The following is a 14,632-nucleotide window of genomic DNA, read 5'->3' as shown; positions in this document are numbered from 1 at the left end:
ACTGTGTACAAATTAGAGAAAAATGACTAATAGTAACATATTGTTCTGGGATGTCTTCCCCCAGGCAAGGCAAAAAAAATATCAGTCAACTAGTCAGCCAGCCTTTATTTAGTACCTAATCTGTTCTCAAAAGTATCCAAGCCTAGGGATGCAAGAGAAGCAGGTGGCCAACACATTAACAAGAACAACTAATTCTGATGGCTAATGTTTATTGAGAACTCACTATATGCCAGAAAATTTTACCTGGATTAGTCACAATCTTCATACCAACTCTGCAACATGTAAATTTCCATTCCCATTTACAAATGAAGAGTCATGGGAAAGTTGTAAAGAAGTTAAGTATCTTATCAAAGGCTACACAACCAGTATTGTGGAGTCCAGACTCACTCCAATGCAGATCTTCCATCCGCTCTGTCATGTTTCTTTGGAAACGGTACAGCAAATTGCCAAGAATCATAGAAATAGGAAAATTATCAGAAAGTAAATTGTACACAAATGCTTGCACTGTTGGTCCCATTAGCAAACATATATGCTATCTTTAGAAACTAGAGCATGGTGGTTAAATGCTCAGACTTTGGACCAAGATTGCCCAGGTTCAATCCCACTTCCTCCACTTAGGAAAGTTGCTTGATGTGACTCAGACTTTTATCTCTACTACCACCCTCAGGAGGTTGTTAGGAGGAATCTCATATATGGCACCAGCTTCCTTAGAGGGTTGCAATGAAGGAACACGTACACAGCACTTAGAACAGAACCTGGCCCAAAGCTGACACCATGTGAATATCAGATATTCACGAATATCTAATACTCATGTGAATCAAAGCATGAGGGGGCACAACTGGCAAGAGTTTTGATAGGCAGCATTGGATGAATAAAGCAGAAAAAAATTAAAAGATTGATAAATCTGTTATTTTGCTGGGCATTCATTGTGAGCCTAGAAATTAATGGAATAAATTGTTGGGCCTACCCTCAAGAAGCTTTCAAATCTTCATGCATTTATCATGGAAGCTAGACCAGGACAATGAGCTTGAGGTTTGGTCTCAGGTGACCAAATCACACCCAAATATCAATGCTATGCTTATTTTTTACCTTCAGCCTATAGCTTATAGCCTGATTAACCTCTCCATTCTTCCTCACCCTCTTTCTGGAACATCCAGTTCTCTTCATCTATTCATATCTTCTAGTCAATCAAAACTGCCACCTTGAAATTTATAAAATACTTTGCAGTCCATATACAGAATTATTTTTCTGGTTATCTCCCAACCCAACTCTCTCACACTCAACAGGTCTAAGTGATCTAGTTTTCTAAAATACATACTACTTTTTTATCTCCCATGCTTTCTGATATCGGGGCTTTTATTTTTCCACATCATTCTTTTGCTGTATAATGACCACTCCTTCCAGAACCAGCTCAAACAGAACTCCTAGGCAAAACCATCTATTATCGTTCAAGGTAATCCCTCACTCTTCTTTACTCCTTCTAGCTTATATTTGTAGCTCTGCTTCCCTTATCAAGTTATAAAGAAGCTGATGTTGATTTCTTCTTACTTCTAATACCGTAAACATGAAGATTATCCCTGATATCTGGCATTATCATAGTTATTCAGACCATTTAATTAATTTCTACTGCACTCATGTTTTACACCATAAAATTAAGCCCTTGGCTTTGCCTATACAACTTGATAGTATTATTACAGTGCCAAGACTCATCACTTGAGCAAAATGATAATCAGTAAATCAACAAATAGTTGATGGAGTCATTTCCAGCTTTCTGACTCAGTTCTCTAAAGCATACAAAGACAGTCTACTAAAAACTTAGTATCTAATTGGAGGAAAACAATACCGATCTAGACGTAGGTGACTAAATTCTTAATTATAAATCTCTTTCACACGTTTTTTCATCTGATACATCATCCATAGTGATGGTGCTTGGGAGATAAGCCCTAAAAAGTTTATTTATATTTTGTGTCCTCCAGTTGGTTTCATTGGAGATAAAATTTTTCTGTGCTTAGAAACCAGAATTACAGGATGGCATGCGTATGCACAGATGGGTGAGCAACTATTAGCAAAGGAAGACTTTGGGGAGTCATTTTAAAAAACAGGATGAATTCTGAATGGAAAAAGGAAATTGCCCTGAAGGGTAAGTATAAAAAAGCAGCATGAATGTTCCTTATATGAAATGAGAACATTTTATAAAAGGATTTAGGGACTAATAAAATCCAATCTTACACATTTTATTATTTTACAATCATCCTTTCTCTTTGATAATAATAGGAATATTATCTACAATCATTATTTAGCTCATTCATACAGAGTTTCCTGGAAAAGGGGGACAGAAGACACCTGAGCAAAAGTATACAAGTTTATGCCTTTATTCAGCCTTGAAGACATTGTTAAGTATTTTCTTCCACACAGGAGACTAGAAAATCCTTCTCTGATTTCTCCTCTGGCTCTCAAGAAATCAAGATAACTTGCTAATGAAAGCTATGCTCTCCTCTTCTAAAACTGTATGGTCCATGGTAAATTCCAGGGTGGAGCTTCTAGATAATCAATGGTGACCTTCACCCTCAGCTCTGAAGACTAACGTAAAATACGATGGAAATCAATGAGCATTTTTTATTCATTGATTTATTCAACAATTATTAAACATTTCCTAAATGCAAGGCAGTATGCCAATTGCTATAAATAAGAAATGGAAAACTTACGAAGATAAATAATACTAGTTAACTACTAAGTGCTAAGAACTTTACATGAATTATGTTAAATCTTGTGACACTCCTTCAGGTATTAGTATTCTACTCATTTTACAGGTAAAGGAACTAAACCTTAGAAAGACTGAATAAATTTTCCAGTGTCTCATTACTCACAAGTGGCAAATTTAGGATTCAAATCCAGGGATATCATATTACAGAAATAAAAGATTTTGTAGACGAAATGACATAAAATTGGGCTTTGAAGTATAAACAAGGGCATTAGTCAACGTATACTATCATGTACTACGGTGACAAACAATCCCCAAATCTCAACAACAATTTCTTTTTCCCTCCTATATTGCATGTCCATTGTGGTTCAGCTGCACATCTCTTTTATTCTGCAACTAACTTGACAGAATAGGACCTATGTGGAACACACATGTCTGATGGCAGAGGAAAAAGAATAATGACAGAACCATGTAATACTTCATAAAGCTGCTGCTCAGAAGTGACTTAAGTAACTTTCATTCACATTTCATCAGTCAAAGCAATTTACAGGTCAAGTTTGCCATCACTGGAGTATGGAGGTAAAATTCTCTTATGGGGAGAGGTAGCAGTTCTTGGGAAATCTATTACAGCAAGGTTTAGACAAGTGGAAATGAGGAAGAACATTCTAAATAGAGAAAATAACTTGACTTCAATCACCATAAAAAGTAACCGTTTATGTATTTATGGCAAATGGAGTTTCAAGTCAATATTGAACATTATTTAAGAGGTTCAGAAAAGGACAATGGTTTGGAAATATTTGTAGGCTGATCTGACAGAGTTTGTTTAACAGGGAGGTAGTTGAATAAAAGGGGAAGAGGAAAGAGAGACTGACTCAGGTTTGCAGAAGAATAGAAAATTTTCCCTCTCCTACTGTGTGCCTAAATGTCTGGCAATAATATCTATACAATTTAGACAGTGACACCAAACACCCCCATCTAGTTTCTGATCTACTCTCATGACTTTGAGCTGGGCTGGGCATTGAAAGCCACCTGTCTATGCTCACAGCCCTCAGGTCTGAGTAAATTGGCCACTCACTGTCCACAGCATTGAAGTAAGAAAGGCAGTTCTTCTATTAACACCCTTTTTTCTCTAAAGCAACCTACACAGCTGAAGTGATTTTCCCTTGGAGAGCAACTGAGCTCCTGAGGGGTTGAGATTGCCTTAAGGTTACTTTCTGAGTTTGATCCTGGGATCAAGAATAAAACACGGCTGTTTTCTCTAATTTTACAGTGAGCTTTCATTTCCAAGGAGACTTCATCTAAGTTGTCCATACAATGCCAAAATATCCTGTGAATATATTGGAAATGCTAGGGAAATAGAAGGTTGGTTTTGACATAAGGTAAATCTGTGTTATCTACCTGGTGACTGATGACCTGGGATGAACTTCAACTCACCTTACCATGTTAACAACTCCTTTAACAAAATCAAGACCATCTCACTTAGAACTTTTCAAATCTCCTACAGTAGCTTAGGTATATTTTAACACATAAGAAACCAAAAAACATAAAGTTTGTCATTAGAAAATCACCTGACTTCTTGGAATTTCCATGGTCTTATTTGAAAGCAGCAAAATTGAGACTTATGGCTAGGTAACCTGGGTACCATTTGTACCCTTTTTGTTTACATGAGAGAGAAGACTCCAAAGTGTATGCCACTTTGAGAAAGGTTAGTTAAAAATTAACTGTCCAAAATCTCAGTGATCAAACAAAAGCAGAAACCATTTCACATAAACTTCTAAAAAGAAGGAAGCAATATATTAGAGGGAAAACCAAATGCCTAGGACATTGAAATGTCCACACCCTCTTCTTCAATCCGAGAGGAATTGCTTTGGATAAATGATGATTGTGACAGACCATTGGGGGAAACTTTTCCAACTCTAAGACTTCCCTCGAGCTTACCAAACAAGCAAAGCATTTGAAAAAGAAAAAAAAAAGTAAAGTAACAATAACAACAACAAAAATGGCCTTTTCATCTGAGGCCCTCTGAACCTTACTCACAGAACAGTGTTCAAATCACAGAATTTTTAGATGTGTATTTAAACTAGAAATTCTATACCCTTGACTTGAAGGAACCCTCAGAAATACCATTTCAAAGCATCTTCAAGGTTTCCCAGTGAGCTCCGAGCCAGTGGATTTCAAACATCTTCCCCTGTGTTCCTGGATGGGGAGAGAAGGGAAAGCCAGGATTCTCAGAATCTGTTGTGTCTCTCCATCTCTTCCCTCAGAGTGTGCTGCTTTCGTATGTAGTATTATATATTGAACTTTCATGAACTATTGCTCTCGAAGAATGAACTCTAGTGCTTTGGGGAAACAAAACAAAACAAAAAACTTTGAGAACCACTGCACCCAGCAGGAGAGATTAAAGGGAAAGCTTAACATGGCAACAGGATCCATTGCCCCTGAGCTTCACCAGGCTTTCAGGAGCAGGGAGGGTAGGAGAGTGGTAAAATAATCCTCAGGAACAAAGGCAGCAGGGAGGAGAAAGAAAACAAATTCACCACCACGTTGCTCTTGCTGCACTCAAGCAGGCTCTGGCAGCAGCTTAGAAGGGTCCTGTTCTTTGCTAAACATTGTAGGAACCCAGCTGGGCTTGTCATACCCACTTAATAGCAGCACTTTAAGAAAGTGTTGTCATTTTCTTGTCGTACTCATTTCTCTACCCTCTATTATCTTTTCAAAATCATATTACAAAATATTATGAGCTTCCTGTATCAGACACTCTGGGTCTTAGTCACTCAATTATTAAAATTGTATGATTTTTTAAATTGCCATTATGTGTGGGCTGTCTTTACCGAAGCGACAAAGCAATTGAGTTAACCCAAATGGTGCTATGATTGCAGGATCAGAACATGGAAAATTATAGCATTGAAGAGAGAGAAAAAAAACAGCTATTTCATATCAGTGCCAATAAAATCCTGGGAAACTCACCATGACACCATTATGTTAGACAGAACTGAGCAAATGCTCCCAACGTATTACCATGCTGGGTCATAGAAAAACAAAATCATTTAGGGTTGTTAGTTTTATACCAAGTTCCTTGTCTATAGTAAACGAGGCCCTCTGGTAATGTGATGTGCTCCACGTGACACAACAAGGGCAATTCCGACCTGCTGTCAGCCGTTTCTCATTTCACCTGTGCCTGTCACCACACAGTCTGCGTATGCCTGCTGTCAGAGCTGCTTCTCTCAATGAAGAACTGAGAGCAGAGCTCCATGCAGCCTGGGCTGTGCAGGAGTCTTCCATGGGCCAGGCTGTGACATCCACTCTCCTGGCCTGATGAGCTACTGACAAAGCCAACTTGAAAAGGAGGTGGAATTTACAGGTGCTGCCCCCCCGCTGATTTTTTTTCAAGAAGCCAAGCAACAACTCCATTTCCCATCATTCCACAGATAATAGTTAGTATATGGTCTGTAGAATGGGAACAAGGGTCCTGGCTCCCTTGTTTCTCCAATATAGACATCTGTGCTGGGCTCACCTAACGTTAACTTGCATGTTCAGCCTAAACCCAAACTGTAGAGCCAAGTCAGGTTGCTTGTCAGAGAGGATGATCTACAACGGTTCAGTCTAGGAACTTAAACACCAAAAGTGGTACATGGCATATAAAATTGGAGAAAGGCTAGGCACAGTGGCTTCAACACTTTGGGAGGCCAAGGTGGGTGGATTGCTTGAGTTCAGGAGTTTGAGACCAACCTGGACAACATGGTGAAACCCTGTCTCTACAGAAAACACAGAAATTAGCTGGGCATGGTGGCATGTGCCTGTAGTCCCAGCTACTCAGGAGGCTAAGGGAGGATTGCTTGAGCTCAGGAGATGGGGGCTGCAGTGAATGAAATCATGCCACTGTACTTCAGCATGGGCAATACAGCAAGACCCTGACTCAAAAAAAAATACATACATAAATACATACGGAGAGAGATGTCCCAATAACCACAGCAATAGAGTGTGATAAAAAACTCTGATGATATGGTTTAGATTTGTGTCCCCACCCAAATCTCATATCAAATTGTAATCCCAAGTGTTGGAAGAGGGGCCTGGTGAGAGGGGCCTGGGGAGAACTTCCTCCTTGCTGTTTTCATGGTAGTGATAACAAGATCTGGTTGTTTAAAGTGTGTAGCACCTCCCTCTTCTCTCTCTTCCTTCTTCTCAGGCCATGTATGCTGTGTCTGCTTCCCCTTTGCCTTTTACCATGATTGTAAGTTTTCTGAGGCCTCCCCAATTATGCTTCCTGTACAGCCTGTGGAACCATGAGCCAGTTAAACCTCTTCCTCAGGTGGTTCTTCATAGCAATCCAAGAATGGACTAATATGTCTGAAGTCCATGCTCATCCAAAGGACACAGCACAGTGCAACCCAAATTACTCTTCCTAAGACAAACATAATACTAACCTTGCCAGATGTTTTTAAGATATCAGACACAGAGACTTTCATGTGAAGTAAAATTTGTTTAAGTTGCCAATGCTCTCTGTTTTTGAAAGCAAAATATGTTTGTTCATGACATTAATTTCCAATTAATGCTGTAACAAATGATCACAAAATTAGTAGTTTAAAACAGCAGAAATAGGTTATCTTAAAATTCTGTAGATCAGAAATCCAAATTTTACTCCAGGGACTAAATCAAACTGTTGGCAGGGCTGCGTTCCTTCTAGAGGCTCTAGGAAGCAACTGGGGTTTTTTTGTTTGTTTGTTTTGTTTTGTTTTGTTTGTTTGTTTTTCAATTTCTAGGAGCTATCTATGTTCCTTGGCTAATGGCTGTTTCTGTCATCTTCAAATCTAGCAGCAAAGCATCTTCTAATCTCTCTCTGACTCTGACACTCTGGTTTCTGTCTTATAAGGACACTTATGATAATAATGGGCCCAAATGGATAATCTAAAATAATCTCCACATCTCAAAATCTTCAACTTAATCACATACGCAAAGTTCCTTTTGCCGTGTAAGGTAACAAATTCACTAGTTTGGGGAATTAGGGTGTGGACGTCTTGGGAGGCCATTGTTCTGCCCATCACACCACCATTTTGTAATGTTCTAGAAACTTTAAAGAGCTCAGACACTTGTCCTCAAGTCAGCTTTGAGCTGGTTCTCTTGCCTTTTATTTAATAACTAGATTCTAGTATCCATAATCATGTCTTTATTCTCTGCTCCCAATCTCCTTAACAACATTGCCTAGCTTTAAAGGTTCTACAGTGATAATCTTGATCCATAGTGCAGGGTTGAGGTCACACTGGTTAACAGGATCTCAGACTTCAAACTCTTAGTACTAAATTTGTCTACACTGCCTGGATTACCTCCAGAACCTGTCTTCTCCTCCCTTTACTAAATAAATCCCTGTCCTAGGAATTGTAGCTTCATGTTTTTGCATTCTGAAGTCACTTACTCTCATCTTCAAAGCTTTTAAATTACATATATTTTGTGAAGGATTATACCTTTTCATTTTGCAGACACTCATTGACTCATTTGAGAGCTATAAAATAAACTAAGATGGAAGTCTGGGCCTGAGAAGTTGCCATGAAGATGGAAACATGAGATATTCAGAGAGCTGCTCCAAAGATACAGATTTTATTGCCTTTATCACATTGACTAGGTGGACCCAGATTTTGACTACAGTTTTCAGAATGAAAGTATTGCAACAGTAGATTCCTAGGCATGCATATATATATATATATATATATATATATATATATATCTTCGAAACTAATGCAGGATCTCGCTTGGACCTCCTTGCTTATAGCAAAATCCTAGTCTCCTCTCAGGAAAATGGGGAAATGCAGAAGCTAAGCAAAGACCTGATTCCTGCAAGGGCAGAGAAAAGACAGTAAGCATTGCCGATGTGAGGTTTGATTTTCCCCTCCTAGTGGTGAAGAGTTTACTAAAAATTGAAGCCCAAGACCATGGTATTTAATTTAAGAGTGCTGGATTTCCAGAGTGATTGAGGCCATAGCAGAATTTAACTTTGCCTAGGGATGGACAGCATCCTGCCTTCCCAGTCAGAGCAGGAGACTGAACCCTAAGCAGAGGCAGCTCCATACCATTTTCTCACTTTCTCTCCCTTCCCTCTACCATCCTTCCTCCTTTCTCTTTCCTAAATTTTTTCGTTGGGAACTTCCTCCTGTCTACCTGGGGCGTAGGAGTGCCTAATTGACAGGGAACATTTGTATTTGTATTGTCTCCATTTGAAAGTTGGTTTTGTTGGATGGCCTTTGACCTGTAGCCTGTCGCTCAGAACATAGTTGTGCTTTCTTGGAAGAGCCTGTTCAACCCCATGAATATTCTTTATCTCATTCAGCCTACGTGTACAAATAGCAAAGACTATACACAGACCATCACAGAATGCCGGATTCTGTGCTGCATCTGCCCCAAAGACATGTTTGGCTGCATTGTTTTACTTAACTGTCAATGCTTTGAAAATCAAGGCATTCCACAAGAAAATTCAGACAACCACGCTCTCTTAAAGCCTTCAAAAGATCTGGCTTATCTAGGTCTGCAGTTTCACAGACAGAGCACATCTACAGCTAAGGAGCAGCTTACTCTTCAAACAGGTGCACCTCCTCTAGCTTAGCCCAGCAACCTGACTACCCCAGTAGGCATTTGAGTTTGTAACCCATGTGGTATCATGCGGTAAATAAATGTATGGAGTCTGGCTGGCCTACATCTGATTCTTGACTTCATACGTAACAGCGTAGGCTGTTCTTGACTCTGCATGTAACAGTTTAGGCTTCTGAAGGCACTACTAAAGCCACTGGTAAGGGATCAAAGTCCATTTCCACACAATAGGAGACTCTAAATTCTTTTACTGCATCTGAATATTCTTGCAGTGAGGATTTCTAAAAACAAGCTGGCCATCAATTGGTTCTTTGAGATCACTTTATCATCTACAGATTAGTGATTTGAAATTGCTTCTATTTTCAATTGTATTTATTACATCTGGCCCACCTCCCGTGTTCCATGATGTGGCACCGTGAGTGGGCTGTTGCTTTTTCTGTTTAATACTTGCAAACTCATAGCATGGCCAAGATGATCATTTAGTGGTGAAGGATACAGTAACAGGGCCAGGTCACCTCACCCACACCACTCCTGGTGTCAGCTTCCTGGGGTATGGATTCCATTTCAGACACAGCATCTGTTCAATATCACTTTCAATATAGTCCTAAGGTGCAGGAGAAACATGTTAGTGCCAGATAGATGTTTAAAATTTAAAAAATAAATGTTCTCAAGAGACTGTTCATTGAGCCATTTTATTTTCAGGATGCACAGGAAATGTTTGTCTTACCAATTTGAAATAAATGTAATTGACCTTTTAAACACAGAATCTGAGTGATTTAGAGAAAAGAGAGAGAAACAGTTCAGCCTAATCTTATTAGAATGAATAACAATGGTGACTCTTCTATAAGACCTTCAGCTAATAAAAACAGAATGTCCCTTCTAATGGTTGTTAAAAGACTGGATATATAGATATATGAAGATAGAAGAATTAGTAGCAGGAGTCCAGTTACCATATCCCAGAGAGAGACCATGAGAGGAGCATGACATTGCTAGGCAACGCTGTGCAGTTAAACAAGTTTTCACTGGCTCAGTGTGGTGTAGTAGGTAGGAAGCAAAATTCAAGAAAAGCACAGGGAAGAAAGAATGACATTGTTTATTTTAATAGGATAGGGATGGAGGGAACAAAGGCAGATATACGAGTTAGTCACAGTCAAATTTTCCAGGATATGAATGTGAATTCTAGAAAAAATAAGAATTGTAGAAAATTTTAAACATTTATTTTACCATATTAAAGATAATTTTTTAAAAAATACGGTTGAGGCATTATGCTTTATATACATTACATTATGGTAAGAGTAGTCGTGCTATTTTAAAGATAAGGAATGAAGTTCAGAGAGATAGGTTCAAGCACCCAGCATTCAATACTAGAAACAGAAGAAGCCAGGATTTGAATACACTCCTGTGTGATGCCAGAGCTCATGCTCTTTCCATTATTCCATCCTGGGGTTCCTTTGTTGAAGAATAATTCCTTAGATTTCCTGAGTCTTCAGTTGAGGTTTCGAACAAAGCCACGTATTTTTTCAAGGAAAACACATTGGTGCAAACATTTATTTGTTTTATTCAATCATTCAACAAATACTACCTCTTCTCTCCCAAGCACTGTTCTAAATGCAGCAACTACAGTGGTGAAAAAATGAGTTCCCTGCCCTCTTGGGTTCAAGTGGAATTTGGAGAGGCTAGCAATAAATGAGTGAAAAATAGATTATAATATTTTAGGTGGAGATGAGTGCTATAAAGAAAAATACAGCATGATAGGGGAATAGGGTGCGGTAGGTTAGGCAGACATACACAACCTCGCTGAGACATTATCAATCTACATTCATGTCTAAGGAAGACTGGCTTATAAGTTTGTTTGTTGTTTGTTTTTGCTATTATTCTGTTGTATTTATGTATGTACGTATTTTTTCATTTGCTTGTTTTTGCATTTCTACTTCAAGGAATTATAGCAATGTGTTTCTTTTCTAATTTATTGATTTCATCCTGCAAATGCATTACCCTTCCCAAATGAATATACTGAAACTAGGACTCTAAGTTCTTGGAGAGGACCTGCATTATGTTAGTCATTGCCTCCTAATTGGTGCCTTGCTTCCATTCTTACCAATGCACTTTTGTTCTCCACACAGTCATCAGGGTCATGGCATTCACAGCATTCTTCTGCATTAAACCCTCCAATGTACCCCATGGAACTAAGAAGAAAATCTGCTCTCCTGAATTTGGTGCCATGATCTAGCTCCCACCACCCCTCTAGTCTCATCTTGTACTTTTTCCCTGTGTCTTTTACCCTATTATTAGTCACTGCTGTGATTAGAGGTTTCATTGTAACAAGGGGATATCATTGAGCTCATACCTAAATTGGTCATCTTAAATATCTTTCCAAGCTATTTTTTCTTTACTCTTCTAGTAAAAAAAAATCCTAGGGAGTAAAATTGGAATTCAGCATTCTATCTCTCCACCCTTACTTCTTACCTCCCTCCTATCACATAACACTCTTGCCACCCAAACTAACGTATCATATATGATCTATTCACACCTCCCAATTCCCCCTTCATTCTTTTATTTCTGCCTCTGAGACAGTTACCAACTCTCTGCCTCTCCAATTTCTAATTACTTATGTCTTATCTAATTTTAAAATATATCTGGCTCAGTTATTACCTCCTCCAATAAAATCTTCTTTGATTATCTCAAAGGAACAGAAGCTCTCCCCATCTCTCACATGTTACATCTCACTTTCCAATTTGTATTGTAATTTTCTGTATTTGTCTTGGTAGCTACTGTGCTAAATAACCCCATAATTTCAGTGGCTTAATAGGATAAAGATTTATTTGTGGCTCATATCATAATTCAGTGTGACTCAGTGGGGATGGGGCTGAGGGAAAGAGACTCCAGGTTTCCCTGTTATTTAGGATTCCAGGTTTCCCCTCAATCAAGTGGCTGTGCCATCTCCTTGGACTCCTCCAAAAGACCCTCTGAATTTGAGTAGTAGCAAGAACAAAGGGCATAAAGAAGACTATACCCACTCAGTAACCTTGGCCTAGGAGTGACACACATTTCTTCCCACTTTCCATTCATGAGAAGAGGTCACATGCCCTTACCTCAGGAAGAGTGAGCTGGGAGGATAAGCTAGCAGTGCACCCAGAAAGAAGAGAAAATGGTTTGGTGAGTACCTAGATAGTCTCTGCTAGTCTCCTAATACAGATTTCACCAGAATCCCCCCAAAACCCATCGTATTGTCTTGAATATAAAATATATTCAATATTTATCCCCAAAATGAAAAGATTACGATGGTGAGAGGACTTTTGTGATAAACCTTTCATTTCCTATTCTCTAGTCCTGCTGCTTCTGTAAGTCTCAGATTTCCTATCCTTTCATATGGAGAAAGTTTGATTTCTAGCTTTCTAATTAATTATGTCCTTCCAGTATGGGCAATAGAGTCAGCACCATATGCAGATATTCCCTGAGATCTCTTTCCCTTGTCCCCTGCTATGGTGCCTGAAATGTATATGTTAGAGTCAATCACTCAGTTATGGTGGCTAGAACCAACATCACACAATCATATTTCTGTGAATTACCAGGATGTAATAAAATTAAAAATTAATAACAAATGATTTTTATATAAAAGACAAATATCACTAATTTATTCTTTGGTAAAGGAAAAATCATGACAGAAATTTTAAAACAATTTGAGCAGAACTCAATAAAAGCATTATATGCAACAGTCTGTGAAATGTAACTGGAGCAGTACATAGAAGAAAATGTATAGCTCTGAATACATTAATTGGGAAACAAGAAATATGGCAGAAAGAAAACAACCAGGATGCTGAAAGAGACAGTCTGTGATAATGATAGGAGGTAACGGTAAGTGAATAAGGCTGTATAATCGACATGTTTGACTATCCCATAAATCAAGTGAACAGTATGGAAAGTAGCTGAGTGTGAACCACCTTACTCAGAAGGCCTACCTGCCAAGTTAAAGCGTCCTCCGGCAGGAGGCTGTGGGGTATATTTTGGAAAGTACAGCTGGGGAGGGTCAGATTATGTCATAGCATAACAAATATCCCCAATCAAGAACTAGTACAGTGAGAAGCCCTTGTAGAGCTTCTGAAGAACATAAATAAGCAATTGAGAAAGAGGAAATAAGTATAAAAATAACAGAGATGTTCTTAGCATCATGGAAAAAACTATAAACCACTCAACAGTCATATTGAACTATATTTTTAAAACTCTAGATGAAATTAATAAATGTATTGAAAAACATACAAAAGTCAAAATTAGCATAAAAAGAAATAGAACCCATGAATACACCAAATCATTCAAAAAATATGACAGCAATTTAAAAATTTCCTTCTCTACCAACCCTCCTACTACCACCTAAGACATTTTAGGCCTGGATAGTTGCATGGGGTGAGTGTAGCAAACAATATAAAAACAGATAACCACCATATGTTGTTCCAGAATATGTAAAAGCAATAAAAGTTACCTAACTCATGTTAAAAGCCAGTTTCACCTCTATATTAAAACCAGATAAGTTCATAATAAGGACAAAAATTTAAGCCAATTTTACTTATATAATAGATACAAAAACAATCCTGGGAAAACTAACCAAATTTAACAGTATACTTAAAAAAATTATGACAAGATTTATTTTAGAAACTCCTGGATGGCTCAGTATCAAAGAAACAATGTAATTTACTACATTAGCACTACAGAAGACAGTTCATACGGTCACTTTAAGAGATGCAGAAAAAGTGCTTGATAAAATTAATCCATTTTGTTTTTAAAAAAATTCATAGAAACAAGAAATAGAAACTATTAATTTGATTTAAACAATAGTAAGGATAATAATAGCCTACCAAGAACCTAGGGAAAAACCATTATGATAAATTCTTAAATTTATATTTTTTAAGGTTAGGAAGAAGGAAAAGATGTGTGCTATCATTTCAGTTATTTGACGTGATACCAGAGGTCCTGACCAACACAATAAGATGACAGGGAGAGAGAGAGAGAGAGGAGAGAGAAGGAGAGAAACAGAGATAGAGATGGAAGGAGAAAGAGAAAGAGAAAGATAAACATAGTGGAAAGGAAGACACAATGTTGTTACTATTTTTTATTTTTATTTTTACGTATTGTTTTGAGCCAGGGCTTCACTCTGTCACCCAGGCTGGAGTGCAGTGGCACCATCTCGGCTCACTGCAACCTCCGCCTCCCCTGTTCAAATGATTCTCCTGCCTCAGCCTCCCATGTAGCTGGGATTAAAGGCATGCACCACCATGCCTGGTGGCTAATTTTTGTATTTTTAGTAGAGACAGGGTTTCACCATGTTGGCCAGGCCGGTCTCAAACTCCTGGCCTCAAGTGA

The sequence above is a fragment of the Colobus angolensis genome, unplaced genomic scaffold, assembly GCF_000951035.1.
Source record: "Colobus angolensis palliatus isolate OR3802 unplaced genomic scaffold, Cang.pa_1.0 Scaffold152, whole genome shotgun sequence".
NCBI classification, from domain to species: domain Eukaryota; kingdom Metazoa; phylum Chordata; class Mammalia; order Primates; family Cercopithecidae; genus Colobus; species Colobus angolensis.
Note: the sequence above shows the minus strand (reverse complement) of the source record.